The 14,283-nt window shown below is 54.8% G+C and overlaps 1 pseudogene; it reads right to left on the minus strand.

Annotated features, from left to right (window-relative positions):
• Window positions 1–14,283, minus strand: part of LOC142362812 (hydrocephalus-inducing protein homolog) — a 52,136-nt pseudogene that overhangs the window by 7,371 nt on the left and 30,482 nt on the right.

Consider the following 14,283-nt stretch of genomic DNA (forward strand, 5'->3'; position numbering starts at 1 on the left):
GTGCCCACGCCTGACGACTCTTGCAGTAAAGAAATTTTTCCTAATATCTAATCTAAACCTCCCCTGATGCAACTTGAGGCAATTGCTTCTTATGCTAAAGCATAAAGCAAGAGCATGGGACTGAGCAACTCCTGCCTCTGCTCCTGGCTGGCAGACAATGGACCTCCATCACACAGACCATGTCCCATCCCAGGGCAATAAGCCCTCAGCCTGGGCACGGCAGCGTCCTCCCACACCACCCGCAGCAGCACGTGTCGGGGAGCAGGAGCCACCCACCTGCATGAAGGGCTTCACGTCCTTTTGCAGCGAGGGCTTGCTTTGCTTGACTGAGGTTGTCCTTCTGCTGAAGCTTTCACTCTCGTGAGAGTGAGTGGATTTCGTCTGATGTGCACTGAGAGGAGAAAGCAGAAGACATCCATCACGCTGAGCTCTCCCTGCCTTTCTCCGCGGCCAGGGCTGGCCTTCCTCCCCGTGGAAGCAAGCCTTCCTGCTCCAGATGGCTCCTGGACGGCTACCTGCAGCACCTATTGCTGTCGCTTATGGACAGATCAGCTACATCACCAGCTTTGTCCCACACACGGGGACACCGAGGCATTCTTCTGTTCCCCACTCACAAGCCAGTGACGCAGACGGACAAGAACCCAGGCGTCCTGGCTGCCCATCACACACCAGCCATGCCGGTGCCTACTCAGGCAGGAACGGGGGTGGAGGTCTCCTCTCACCTTTTCCTTGGCAATACGGGTGCATCCTGGTCTGCTCGGTAGATGCGGATTTTAAAGTCGAGGACTCCTTTGTTCTCCAGCGTGAATGTGCAAGTGTTCCTGGTGCCGTTCACCATGGCACCAAAGTTGACGAGCGAGGCAGGGTAAATGCTGTACTTGCTGAACACAGATTTTGCTGACACCCTCACCGGGATGACGGCGATGGTCTCGCCTCCTTTACAAATGCTGGGCTCAATCACCTGCAACCGGAGGAGCAGCTGGTAAATGCAGCAGAGAGGCCAGCCTCTACCTCTGTCCCCTGGCCCCCATCGCTGTCAGCTCACCCTCCCTGTTCAAACGCCTCCTCCAGCGCCAGATTCACAGCTCCACTTAGGGAGCACCACAAATGGTTTCTCAAAGACTTGGTCGTATACGTGTGAGAGTGGATTCCCCAGCTAAAGACCTCCTTCCAGAAGACACAAGTCCTGCTCACACCAAGACACGGTGTGCTAACACCGCCTGGTCCAGGCAGCTCACCTGGCACTGCAGGATGGGTTTGTCCTCAATATCCATTTCCATTTTGGGGTGGAAGAGCAGCTGGACCTGCACATCGCACTCGGAGACAGGCAGCACGCCCTTCTGCGGCTGCAGAGTGAAGTGGGATGCCAAGTCGCGGATGTTGGTATCTGCGGTTTCCAGCTTGAAACTGGGGAGAAAGGGACAAAGACCTCTGTCGTTAGAAGTACAGATGTCACCAGCACAACCAGGACTTTGCATGGGACCATAAAAAAAATAAGAGTCCAGCTCTGCTTGGGGAATCCCAGTTGCTGACACAGAGTGCAGACCAACACAAGTGTCGCAAGCTAACCTTGACACCGAATCTTTTCATTCGCTCCTTTAAAGGAGTCTCATAAAAGGAAATGAGCTGACCCTCAAAGGAAGACAAGGAATCTCAGCAGCCAGTGGCTCAGATTTCAGGGTCTCTCCTGGTTCCTGCTGAGCTGTGAAGAACCGCTGGTGTGTGGCTGGATTCTCTACTAAAATACTTGAGACTAGAGAGCCCGGGGTTTCTAGTTACCTGGACCATGAGGTAGCCAGGTTCTAGCCATGGACACCAGAAGAATGCAGGCCTGGGCAGATGGTGGCACCGTGCATTCACAGACCAGGCAGCCGGACCCACCTGTAGGCAATCTCGTACTTCCCCTTGTTCTTCAGAGTCAGCACTTGCTTCGCATCATCCAGAGGACCTTAAGGATTCCGAAATCCACTCTGCCATCTGCACCTGCAGAAAACCCGCAGAGCGAGGTAAGAAATGGTGAATATCTGTGAGCTGCTGCAGTCTACATCAAGTGACAAGGTACATATTTGGAGTTCTCAGGTGGCACAAAGCCCTCCTCAGCAAGCTTCCATCCTTGCAAGTTTTCTCTAGCTACTTTGCTGCCCCTTCTCTTCTTACTTGGAGTATATCTACAGTGTTCAGCAGCTAAGGAGCTCAGTTTCCATCTCCTTGCTTCCAAGCACAGATCCAACACCTTTTTGTGCCGTGCCGAACCTTCAGGAGTTGCCAACTCCTTGTTCACGTCACTGTGCTTTCAAAGCCCCCAAATCGATCGGGACATGAAGTCGCACACTTCGAAGTTCAGAGGTGAGAGACTCAAGGCTAGCTGGGTCCTGACAGCGCTTTACCCCACGCAGCTTGTAAGACACGTGCTTTCCGTGCCCGTGTCACGCTTCCGTGCTATCTCACCCCATCCCAAGTGCTTCGGTTGCCCATCTGCGAAGGCAAAGCAATGCACCTGGGCAACTCTGTTCTGGGGACATCCACTGACCTTTTGAAATGCTGATGTCGAGAGCAACGTCATAGGCCTCCGCAAGGACTCGGATATTTTCGATCTGAACAATCCCCAGGACATTTTCCACATCTGAAACCTGAGGCAGCAAGAAACAAACACTGCTTAGATCGTTCTCCTAACTTCCTTTGGTAGACAACATACGAGTCATTGTCTCCGCTGGCTGCTTCCACTGTGGCCTCCCCTGCTTGACAAGCATCTGCGGACGCCCAGGCCTTCTGAACCTGTTCACCTCGCGGGCTGACCCAGTGCGGTTCTGCTGCAGCAAGAAACCCTGCCAGCTCAACTCTGCACTCCTACGGCAGGGAACGCTGCTGCTAAAGCACCCTGGGAGGCACAGCCACCTAAAAACAGCCCCAAGAAGCGTGAGGTGGCCCAGAGCAGGTGCCACCAACAACCAACCCTCTCCTCTTCACTCACCCAGCATCCTCACCGGAATGCAGCCTCTCAATCATGCAGAACAAAAATGACAGGGTGAGAGTTTATTGCTCTACGTTAAGAGCCCCAGATGGACTCCAGGATGGGTGCAGGGAGCACGCCGATGTCTGGACAACCCAACGAGTGTTCTACCACGCAGAGCAATGAGGTGGACGCTGCCTCGTAACCTAGGCTGCAGAGGGAGCGCCTGGTTACCTGGGGGGACATGGACGCTCAGGGATGCACCACGTGTTCTGGGGAACCCAGTCTGAGGCAGCAGAAGTCGGGGTCACGGCACCCTTGTGTCCTTCGGTTACATCTCTTCCTGACTCCATGGCATACCCACCCCACAAGAGCACCCTAGGAGTCACCTGGTTTCCAACACACCACCCTTCAGCGAGAGTCCCTCGCTGCTCAGGGCCTGGCCCCCCAGCAACGCAGGAAGAAAGGAGTCTCGTGAAGGCTCACCCTTTCGCCCCCTTGGCAGGGTGCCCTCCAAGCACAGTCTCCATCCCTAAGAGCGCAGGGCTGATCCCTCTGCCCGGCTCTGCCAGGGAGGGCACAGTGCCTCTCACCTCCAGTTGGATTGTCTTCTTAATGCTGAGAGGCTTCGTGGCCTTGAAATACAGATGCACGCCAAACTCCGCGCGGGGACCAACGATGCCCTCCCGCAGCGACACGGAGAAGTCCTCACCGAGCTTTTCCAGCCCACGGAGCCGCCAGGCCACGGGCAGCGGGGTCCGGTTTCGCAGGACCAGGGTCTTGCTGTCCTTCCTGCAGAGACAGGCAGACACTCAGCGCTGGCTGCTCGACGCTCACGCTAGCCTTGCAACCAAATGCAGCTTGGAGCAGCCCTATCCATGCGTCTGCAACCACCCTTCAATGCTTTCTCTGCGTCACAAGTCTCAGAGGTGAGGTCCTGGGGGACCTTTTAGCTGGGTGCTAAAAGCATATCCAACAGAAGGGTGATGAGGAGCAGCAACTGGGCTGCTCTCTGAACCAGCAGATAGGCTACAAATGCATCAGGATGCATTGCTGGGGGGCTACAGAGCTCGTGGCTGTCACGGGACATCCAAGCCAGCAAGGAACGGTGGGCAAGAGACTGGCAACTACTGGGAGAAAGAGGGATGGTAGCCCAGCCTCCAGTGCGAGCAGCCGCACAGCCAGAGAAGCTGGAGGGGAGCTCGCCGACAGCTCTCGTCCCCGGCCAAGCGGCCCTGGGGTGACTGACCTGTGCAGAAGCAGCTTGTCGAAATGCAGCTGCTTGGGGCTGACCCCCAGCTCCACCTGCACCCCCTCGCAGCACAGGCGGAAGACCACCGGCTCCGGGTTCTCCTTAACGCAGCAGACGAGGTTGTCTTCCACGAGGCCAGCTGAAGTGGGGTACGCCCAGATGCTCAGCTCCTAGTCCGGTCCCCGCAAAGAGAAATGCAGAAGAGCCTTGAGTGAGCAGGAGAAACGGCTCCTGGCAGCCAGCTTCTGCTGCTGCCTGCCCTACCTGCCCGTCTCCTACCTGCTTCTCCTTGGGCTTCAGCCTCATGCTGGGAGGGTCTAAAACGAACGTCTCTGCTTTGAGATCGTGCTCAAAGGAGAACTGCACCTCTGCTTCCAGGGGAGTGACGTTGAGAATGGTTATCTTCTCGCAGTTGCTGGGATGGTCCAGCGCCTTGTACCTTTCCACAAAAGGGGAAAAGGCTGCAGAGGAGAGCCCAGGACCGCTGTCTTCATCACACATGGCGGAAAGCACCGTGTCCCAGGCACGGGAGGCTGCACCGAAAGACCACGGTCGAACAAGCAGGCTAAGAAAAAGGATCACTGAGGGGCACCTTGCGTGGTAGGTGTGTTTGTCCTTGCGTTACTTTGATGTCTGCCCCTGCACCTGGTGCCTCCATCCCAGAGGCGCGACGAGGCACAGGCCGCTTTATAAAGAGTGTTTTACAAAAGAGAAAGTCAAAGGTGCCTGGCAAAATGAAAGTACGCCAGGCACGTGGCTTCTTCCCCCTTCTTTGTTGGGTTTTCTTCCCTGCAGGGTATAAAGAAATGCTTTTGAAGAGACGTTTTAAAAATAGTTTAATTTCTCTTTTCCAAAAAAGCCATGAGACTGCCTTGTATTTCACAGGTTAGCTCAACGTCTCAGGAAGGAAACAGAAAGGAGGAGTTCCCCAAAGGAACGCCAAATTTAGCAAATGTCCCTTCTTTCAGGTATGGAACAGAATTTGGTGTTAAAGGGTTAAAAAAGCAAACAGAAACCTGAGACCATTCATCAGCCCAGCTAAGGAACCTCTTCCAGTTTTTAAATTGTTTTGATTTCATTTCCTCGGGTTGTCAAAATACCACTAGCTCTCCAGAGCTCCCATGAAGACAAGAACTTCATTTTTAATGTGAAAAAAAAAAAAGAGCAATGTTAAAAATAGAAATATGCCAGCAGCTACAATGACAACTTTTTTAGGCAGGCTTTATCCAGCAGTCAGGATCAGGGAAATGTAATTCCCATTTTTATTCCTCCGCAGTTTCCCCCCCGCCCCACTGGTAGGTCAGATCATACAGGCTTACTAATATTACAGATTAATCAATGGCTTAGAAAACCACCAGCAGAAGAATTGTTCATTCAGTCTACCTGCAGAGCTCAAAGCACTTGAAAAAAAGCACCATAAAGTTCTCTTCACGGGTGGTGAAGCTGAGATGTGGAGGGGGGACACAAGTTGGCCCAAGTCACCTTCAGCACATGGCTCTGGCCACCAAGGCACCCACAGGGTTCTCCCCAGCTCCTCCAAGACTCTGGTGCCTGTTATCTGCCCAAGTTCACACATCCGTGGCCCTTCAGCCCCATGTATCTCCCAGGTCTCTGCCTGGGCCTGCCCTGAATCGGGCCACTGGGACAGGATGTCTCCAAGCATGTCCATGAAAACACAGGGCCCTGGAGATCCCATCCCAGCATCTCACTCCGAGCAGGCAGCGCATCAGGCTGCTCACTCTGGGCGGGGAGCACATACCAGTCTCTTGACTTCCCGCACAGCAGTGGTCCAAAGTGGAATACGCCCGTGTCCATGACATACTGCTTGCAGGTGATGTCATCATCTGCCTTGCTCTTCCTCCGGTGAGGAAACACCAACCTGGGGAGAGAAAATGAGGAGCGAGGAGCTGTGAGATGCTCAAAGCAGAAAACCTGGTCAGAAAGCCCTAACCCTTATTGGTGGCTGAGGTACCAGTACCGGTTCCCAGCTCCAAGAGATGCTCAGGCAGCGTGCTCTGCCCAAGCCAGAAGGTCACAGGGCACAAGGGGAGCCTGGGCTCTGAGTTCCGAGGGGAGCAGCGCAGGAGGGCTCCCACGGGCCAGCCTTACCGTGGGTCCTGGCTGATGGTGGGATACACGCAGGTGCCCCTGCAGTGCAGCTGGTACAGTCGCTTTGTCCCCAGGATCTCAAAATGCAGCGTCTGATCAAACTGTCCCGGCACCGTGGAGCTGAAGTGGACCTTCAGTTCCACCTCACCATGGGCAGGTACTACCCACCGGCAGCTGCTCAGCCTGGCAATTAAAGAGGAGGCTTCAGACACTGCTAACAAGCAAAGGAGACAAGGAGCAGGGTCGTGGACTTGCCATCCTAGGGAGGCACAAGCAAATGGTCCCTGCAGAGCTGGGGACGATGGACCTTGCTTGGCACATTGGCCATGAAGCAGAGGGATCACCTCCTCCCTCGCAGCTCACCTGATGGATCTCCCTGGGGACGGGGTCGTGTCCGTGCTTCTTCGGAGCACCTCCGGGGCATGTGTGGGTGCTCCTGTGCTTGGCCCCTGGTGACCCCTCCCTTGCAGCCCCCCTCTCCGCTTCTCCCTTCCAGCCTCCCGGCTGCCCACAGCTTTCTCCTTCCTCGACCGGGCTCTGGTTGGGGTGACCTGCTCCTCCGACAGCTTCAAGTCGAAGGGAGAGAGAAAAGGCAGAGAGGTGAGACCTGCCCTGAGACACCCCTGTCCTGGAAAGCAAGCTGCAAGTTCGCTAACAAACAGGAGAGGGAATAAACAACCAACCACATCTTGCCCATGGACGTGGACTTCCGTATCGGACTTTGTGTTGGCTACGACACCTCTCCCTGCCCAGGGCCCTCTCCTCAAGGGAAGTTAAGGTTTTTCAGTGATTTGTTTTTTTCCCTCGTCTTACACAACAGCCCCATAGCTCAAGCAGCGCCGTCTCTTCCGGACAGGCAGAAGGGGTGCCTGCAGACACGGGGCCCTGTCCCGTCTTCACTGCCCTCCCACAGTAATCCTCCCCCATTCCACCTGCCCCCCACCCAGCCTGGCCCCTGCCCTGGCACCTTCACCGCGGGCGCAGCGGCTGCATCCACAAGGCTTTTGGTATCCTTCTTTTCATCTTCTGCAGTGGCACCTTCTGGCACAACCAAGATGAAGTGCTTGAGGGCTTCTCCTGCTGCAGGGTCAACCCGCTTCTCCGGGTAGCGGATCACAGAGTAAAAAGCCGGAGGGGGAATGGGAGGCCCCGAGGGACCCACTCCCAGGTCGTCCAGGATCCACAACCATAAGAGAAAACTCTCTTTATACTCCCGTCACCCTTCACCCTCACGCTTCCTCAAGGGCATTGAGCTGCTGCCAACGGTTCTTTTCTTTACATGGAGTGTGGTGGGTTTTTATGCCCAGCGGGGTGGGCAGGCTCCACAGCAGTGCCAGGACCTACAAGTGGGACCTAGAAAGAAATCTCTCCCTTGAGTGACTCAGCTGAAGGGAACAATGACCATCAGCTGCCCTGGCCTGGAACCATTTTTAATGATTTCCAGACCAGGAAATTCTCTGAACAAACAGGGTGCTTGTACAGAGAGCATTCCCTCTCCCCACCCATTCAAGGGATGCTGAGAACCTCCCCAGCCACGTGGTTGCTGCAGAGCCCTTGTGGAACATCATCCTGGACAAGGCTCTGTGCCATTGTCACCTGGTGGGACACAACGCAGCAGGGCCCAGACCACGGCAGGCTCAGCATCTGGGCCTCACAGGGCTTTACCTGCTCTGCTGCTGGCAGCTTGCTGCTCTCCAGGATCTTCCCAGTCACATCTTCTGAGCTCAGCACCTGGATGTCCAAGCAGGGCACCCTGACATCCTGGCCTCCGGCTGACCCTTCTGCACCTTCCCCTTCTGGCTGAGATAACCTGGAGTCCTCAAGAGCCTTCAGTTTCTCCAGTCGCTCTTTCTCCAGCCTCTCCTGATGCTCCTTCTCTCTGCCCTTCCAGCTCCTGGGGCTGGATAAACGCTGGCGCTGGTCTTCTGCTTGGTGCTGCGCCTCCTCTTGGTTCAGAGGGGACAGCAGGACACCCTGAACCCTGTCACAGCATGACAAAACATGCGTGACATCCTTCTGCGATGCCTCGTAGATCTTAAACCTCAGGGCTAAGTTCTTCTTGCTGTCACTCAGGGCCTCAGTTCTCTTGTCTGCCCCTTCGGTGACATCCAACCGCTTGCTGGTGGACACGGTGTTGCTGGTGGATGTGTTCGTACTCTGGGCAGGAAGAGTAGGGGGGAAAGCAGTGAGCATTTCAAAACACCTTTCACTGTCCTACAGCACTGGAGGCGAGAGCACCCCAAGCCTCTCCAAGAGCTGTGCTAGGTGCTCTACAAATCCCAGTACACAGAGCTGGTACCCAGTTTAGCTCAACTGAAAGCAAAATCTCCAGGGCCAGGCTGATGAGGAGTCCTGCAAACCACCTGAGAAACACAACAGCTTCCCAACCCAAACAGGGAACTTAGGACAGACACCTCCTTACTCCTGTGCAGTCCTCCGGGCTCATTTCTGGCGTGCTGAGCATCCCTGTGGCTGCTCGACTCTTTGGGAAGTCCAGTTGCTCATGAATACCTAAGGCCCGGTGGTATCTGCTGCCAGACATGCAGGAAAAGCCACTACATCCCAGATGGATCATGGCTCAGAGGTGTAAGTCCCATGCAGAGTAGGGAGAAACGCTACTCTACAACCATCTAGGGCTTCACAGTGAATGTACTGAGTTACGTGAAGCCATGACTCAAAGGTAACATGATTCTACAAGAGCAGCTCTCCTGCAAACCCAGGGCAGAAACAGCCCTGGTGAAGCAGCAGCGTGATCCAACAGCAGCTGTTACTTCCCAGCACAGCCCCACGTGTTCCTCACGGCCGGGTACTCATCCCCAGCACTTCGTGTGGCTGCTGGCTTCTCAGGGACTGCTACAGCTCAGTGGGAAGGTCCTCAGGGCTTTTACTCATCTCTGTAAACACAGCCACCCACCTGCCTGCCTCCAGGCTGGCTTTTCTTCCCCGAAGCATTCTTTTTGTCTTTTCCAAGCTCTCTCTTGCCCCGTTTACACTTCTTCTTCAGCTTTTCTTCCTCCTTCAAGCGCTCTAGCTCCTGCCAATGCTTTTCCTCAAGCTCTCGAGCCAGCTGCTCCATCTCCCTTCAGCAAGCCAAAGAGAAAACATCCGTGAGAGTCACAGCCAGAAATCTGGGCTTGCTGCAATCCCAGCTGGTCCTGCACTTTATTCATTGACCTCGAGGCCAGTCAGAACCATTAGACCATCTCCATGGACTTCCCTCAGCCTGGGGAGGTTGGGAACATCCAAAGAGAGGAAAGGTGGCAGGGGACATCCAGAACCAGCCCAATCTAAGCCTTGTTGTCATAAGGATCATTTGTGCAGCTTCTCCAGTAAGGTCCACCTGGACACCTCCAGCACACTGCCGAAGACTGATCCACCATCTCTCCACACTGATGCCTCAAGTCCTCTCTTGACTTCCCAGTTTAAACCAGCTCACAAATCACTAACAGCTACTCATCCCTGCACTAATACCTGCTTGGCTTATCCAGCCCTTCTTCTCCCCGGGCTAAACCTGCTCCTTAGTGAGAAGCACCACATCAATAAGAAAGCAAAGGCCGCAGTAACTTCCCTACTGCAAAACAAGCTCTGAACCACCAGGTTTCCTGCTGGAACCCAGCTGCGACCATGGAAATCTTGTGCTGTCTGTCCTGGAAATCACCATGTGAAGCAGTCCTAGTGAGCTCCTCACAGGGAAACAAACTCCAGCTGGGGCTGAAAGCAGTGCCGAAGCACACGCTCGCTTTAAGCAGGTCCCGCCCGCTTTCAGGCAGGGATTAACACAGGCTTACACTCATCGTACATATCCTCCTGAACAGGGCTGCTTTGCTGGATCAGAGCTTCTCCCAAGTTCAACTGCTGCTGCAGCTGAAGGCCAGCCTAAGAGAGAACAGCTTTTACGGCTGCTGTCACTCAGCACGGAAAACCCTGGGAGACGCAAGGACTTCACCTATGGCAGGACTTCAACCAAGCCAGCACAGCTATGCTGCACACCAACCCATGCCACAGCCCCTCTGGTTTGGTAAAGAAGGGGGATGAAGAAGATGAGAAGCAACGTCATTAACTTAGAGACACTTCTAAGCGCAGTGGCATGGCCAATCACAGAGCCCAGCTCCCCCCAGCCAGCGTCTAAGCTGAAACGGAGAGAAGGTGTTCTCTTCTCACTGGAGGAAAGTCCTTCCTCTGCTGGGAATCTGGGAGGTGGAACTGCCTATCCTTGTGCTGCTTGTACCGGACACTTATGGCCTTTGCTCTGTAACCCCTCTGAGCTCACCCAAGCTCTCCAGAGCAGGGAAACCCTTCAGGGACACTGTCCTGGGGATTTACCCACGGAAGGCTTACAGACCTCTTCCTCCTCTCACGCTGGACTTCTCGTATCTTGTTATTAAACTCAGCTTTCTGCTTCTCCGTGAGGGCATCGTACTCGTCCTCATCCATCTCCCAGAGACGTGCTTTCTCCCTTCTGGCAGCTTCTTCCTGCTCCTGTCCTTCAGCACAGACCAGAGGAGAAACCATTAGCGACTGCAAGCAGAGGTTGCTGTTCTGAGCGAGCTGCGAGGACTCACAACTCTGCCCCAACCCAGTCTGCCATCCTGCCAGGAGATACTGGGGAGCCCATATTCCTGCTCCAAAATTCAGGTAATCCCCCAAACTCTCAGCAGTCAGCGAGTTCCTGTGCCCTGCCTAGCTCATGACACCAGCTGTGTGGACAGCTGGCCGGTGGTTAGTTATTGAGCCACGACAACTTCCACTTGTGCCCAAGCTTTAACGTTAGAGACTAAGCCTTACAGCCTCAGCTCTGCCGTATTTTAAGCACCTGTGAGCTGTGATTCTGTGAGTGCTGGCTACACTGAGGCAGAGGATGGAAGGCTTAATCAAAACATTTCTTACAAGCTCTGCTGGTAACCCAGATACACACGGATAAGCTTGGGGGCTTCAGAGAGAAGATTCGAGGGGCACGGAGATGAAGCGTCTCACCTTCCTGCTCTTTTGCGGCTGTCTCTCTGGCTTTCAAAGCAGCATAACCCTGGAACAGGTTCACAAAATAGATATGTGGCCGATTTCTGACAGCTTTCAGCAGGCAGAGGAGAGCAGACGCCGTGTTGCGTGCAAAGAGGGTCTCCAGGCCATCAAACACCACTCTCTGGTAGCAGTCGCTCAGCTGTGAAGAAAGTTGAAAAGGAAGTCAGCTACCACAGGCACTGGGCTCTCAGCTCATCACTAAACCAGTTGCCAAGTTGCTAAGGCACATGGAGGACAGGGAGGTGATTCGAGACAGCCAGCATGGCTTCCCCAAGGGCAAGTCCTGCCTGACCAACTTAGTGGCCTTCTATGATGGAGTGACCACATCAGTGGACAAAGGAAAAGCATCGGATGTGACCTTTCTGGACTTCTGTAAGGCATTTGACATGGTCCCCCACAACACCCTTCTGTCTAAATTAGGGAGATACAGATTTGATGGGTGCACAGTTTAGTGGATAAGGAATTGGTTGGAAGCTCACAGCCAGAAGGCAGTCATCACCGGCTCGACTTCCAGATGGAGATCGGTGACAAGTGGTGTCACTCAGAGGCACATGTTGGGACCAGTACTGTTTAATCTTCATCAATGACACAGACAGCGAGATCGAGTGCATCCTCAGCAAGTTTGCAGACCACCAAGTTGAATGGGGCGGTCAACACGCCTGAGGGACAGCATGTCATCCAGAGGGACCTGGACAAGCTCAAGAAGTGGGCCTGCATGAACCTCATGAGGTTCAACAAGGTCAAGTGCAAGGTCCTGCACCTGGGTCGGGGCAACCCCCACTATCAGTACCAGCTGGCAGATGAAGGGATGGAGAGCAGCCCTGCCGAGGAGGACCGGGGTGCTAAGGAATGAAAAACTTGACATCACCCAGCAATGCTCACTTGCAGGCCAGAAAGCCCTGGGCTGCATCCCCAGCAGCGAGGGAGGGGATTCTGCCCCTCTGCTCTGCTGAGACCCCCCCGGGAGTCCTGCATCCAGCTCTGGAGCCCTCAGCACAGGACAGAGCTGGAACTGTTGGAGCGGGGCCAGAGGAGACCCCAGCAATGATCCGAGGGCTGGAACCCCTCTGCTGGGAGGAAAGGCTGGGAGAGCTGGGGCTGCTCAGCCTGGGAAAGAGAAGGCTGCGGAGAGACCTTAGAGCAGCCTTTCAGTACTTAAAGGGGGCTTATAAAATGGGGACAAGCTTTTTAGCAAGGCCTGTTGTGATAGGAGAAGCGGGAATGGCTTTACATTGAAAGAGGGCAGATTCAGACTAGATATAAGGAAGAAATTTTTTACAATAAGGGTGGTGAAATCCTGGCACAGGTTGCCCAGAGAGGTGGGAGATGCCCCATCCCAGGAAACATTCAACTCCAGCTTGGATGGGGCTCTGAGCAACCTGGTCTGGTTGAAGATGTCCCTGCTCTCTGCAGGGGTTTGGATTGGATGGCCTTTAAGGTCCCTTCCAACCCATTCTACGAGTCTACGATCCTATGAGTTGTACCTAGCTGCCTGTCTCTGTAACAGGGCCATGTCGCTTGCCCCCAACCCCAGGTACCTGCAGCCTTTCAGTGAGGATGGCCACCAGCAAGTCCTCAGGCAGCACACAGCTCACGAAGCTCAGCTCTCCTGCTGTGCTGCCACCGATGCTCAGCTTTCGCTGCGCAGGAATGCAGGGAACGGGAGAGAGGAGATGAGTACGGGATGAGCCCTGCAATGTTGAACATGATAAGAAAAAGAAACCACTTTAGAAACCTCGCAACAACTCTAGGCTTGGAGCTGGGGGCTCTCACTAGTGGGAGGCTAGAAAAAAACTACAGCTCAGCAGCTCCAGGGAACAACCCCGGAGGGCACATCCCTTGGCCAGCACACCTGAGCTTGTAAGCTCCCGGCGCAGCAGCCTGCAGCCACGTTAGCCAGGACTGCACTTTCCTAACAACCTGTAAGACCCAGTAGAGTTTGTTTTCGCTGGGGCACAGGGTTTTCTTCCCACCCCCTGCTGCCCACCTGGCTTTCCGCACTGTATAGCCCTGCACCAGCCTCTGGCTGAAGCAGCCTCTTCGCTTTTAATAAGGCCTGTAGTGATGAGAGGTAATGGTTTTAAACTAAAAAAGAGAGATTCAGACAAGACGTAAGGAAGGAATTTTTTGCAGTGAGGGTGGTGAAACTCTGGCACAGGTTGCCCAGAGAGGCGGTCGATGCCCCATCCCTGGAAACATTCAACTCCAGGTCGGATGGAGCTCTGAGCAACCTGGTCTGGTTGAAGATGTCCCTGCTCACTGCAGGGGGGTTGGACTGGGTGGCCTCTAAAGGTCCCTTCCCACCCAAACCATTCTATCATTCTGTGATTCTTAAAGGCAACGGAAAGGTCCCATGCGTTAAGCACTGCAGATCAGGCTTCACCTGGGAGCCTGGCGGATCCATTAGATGCTGTTTCTGGGATTGGGATGCGTGGCCGTCCGCCTTCCTCTTGCCTGCCGCGGCGCTCGCCCAGCCTCGGGAACTGCTGGACTGCAGGCTGACTTTGTCCCCAGAGCTGGACCGGCTCACGGCTGGGCTCTGCTTGGCCTCGGCGCTGAGCTGCAGGCCGAGGGAGACATCTGCGTTTTGCCCTGCGGAGGAGAGAGATGGCTCAGCGGGGCTGGGGACAGCCCTGTGCTTTGAGGAGCAAGCAGGCACCTTCTGTCCTGCCGGGCACAGCCCTGTGCCCGGGCAGGGACGCAGCATGTGTCCCCCAGCCTGCCGGGCACTAGAAGCGCTGCCTTCCAGAAGCAGCTTCTTCCTCACTGCTCTTAGTAGCATGATAAAGCATACTGTCAGATACTGGGTTTTAAAGCCAGAGAGTTTTTCATGCAGAGCCCTGTGTCCCTCCCAGCAAATGTGCACCCAGCTGACACTGCCTGCACAGCGGCTCAAGACCAGCGTTTGTCCTCCGCCACCATTGTTTCCGTAACTTCCACCCATCCTGCAGTC

This window comes from Opisthocomus hoazin, chromosome 12, assembly GCF_030867145.1.
Source record: "Opisthocomus hoazin isolate bOpiHoa1 chromosome 12, bOpiHoa1.hap1, whole genome shotgun sequence".
Lineage (NCBI taxonomy): Eukaryota > Metazoa > Chordata > Aves > Opisthocomiformes > Opisthocomidae > Opisthocomus > Opisthocomus hoazin.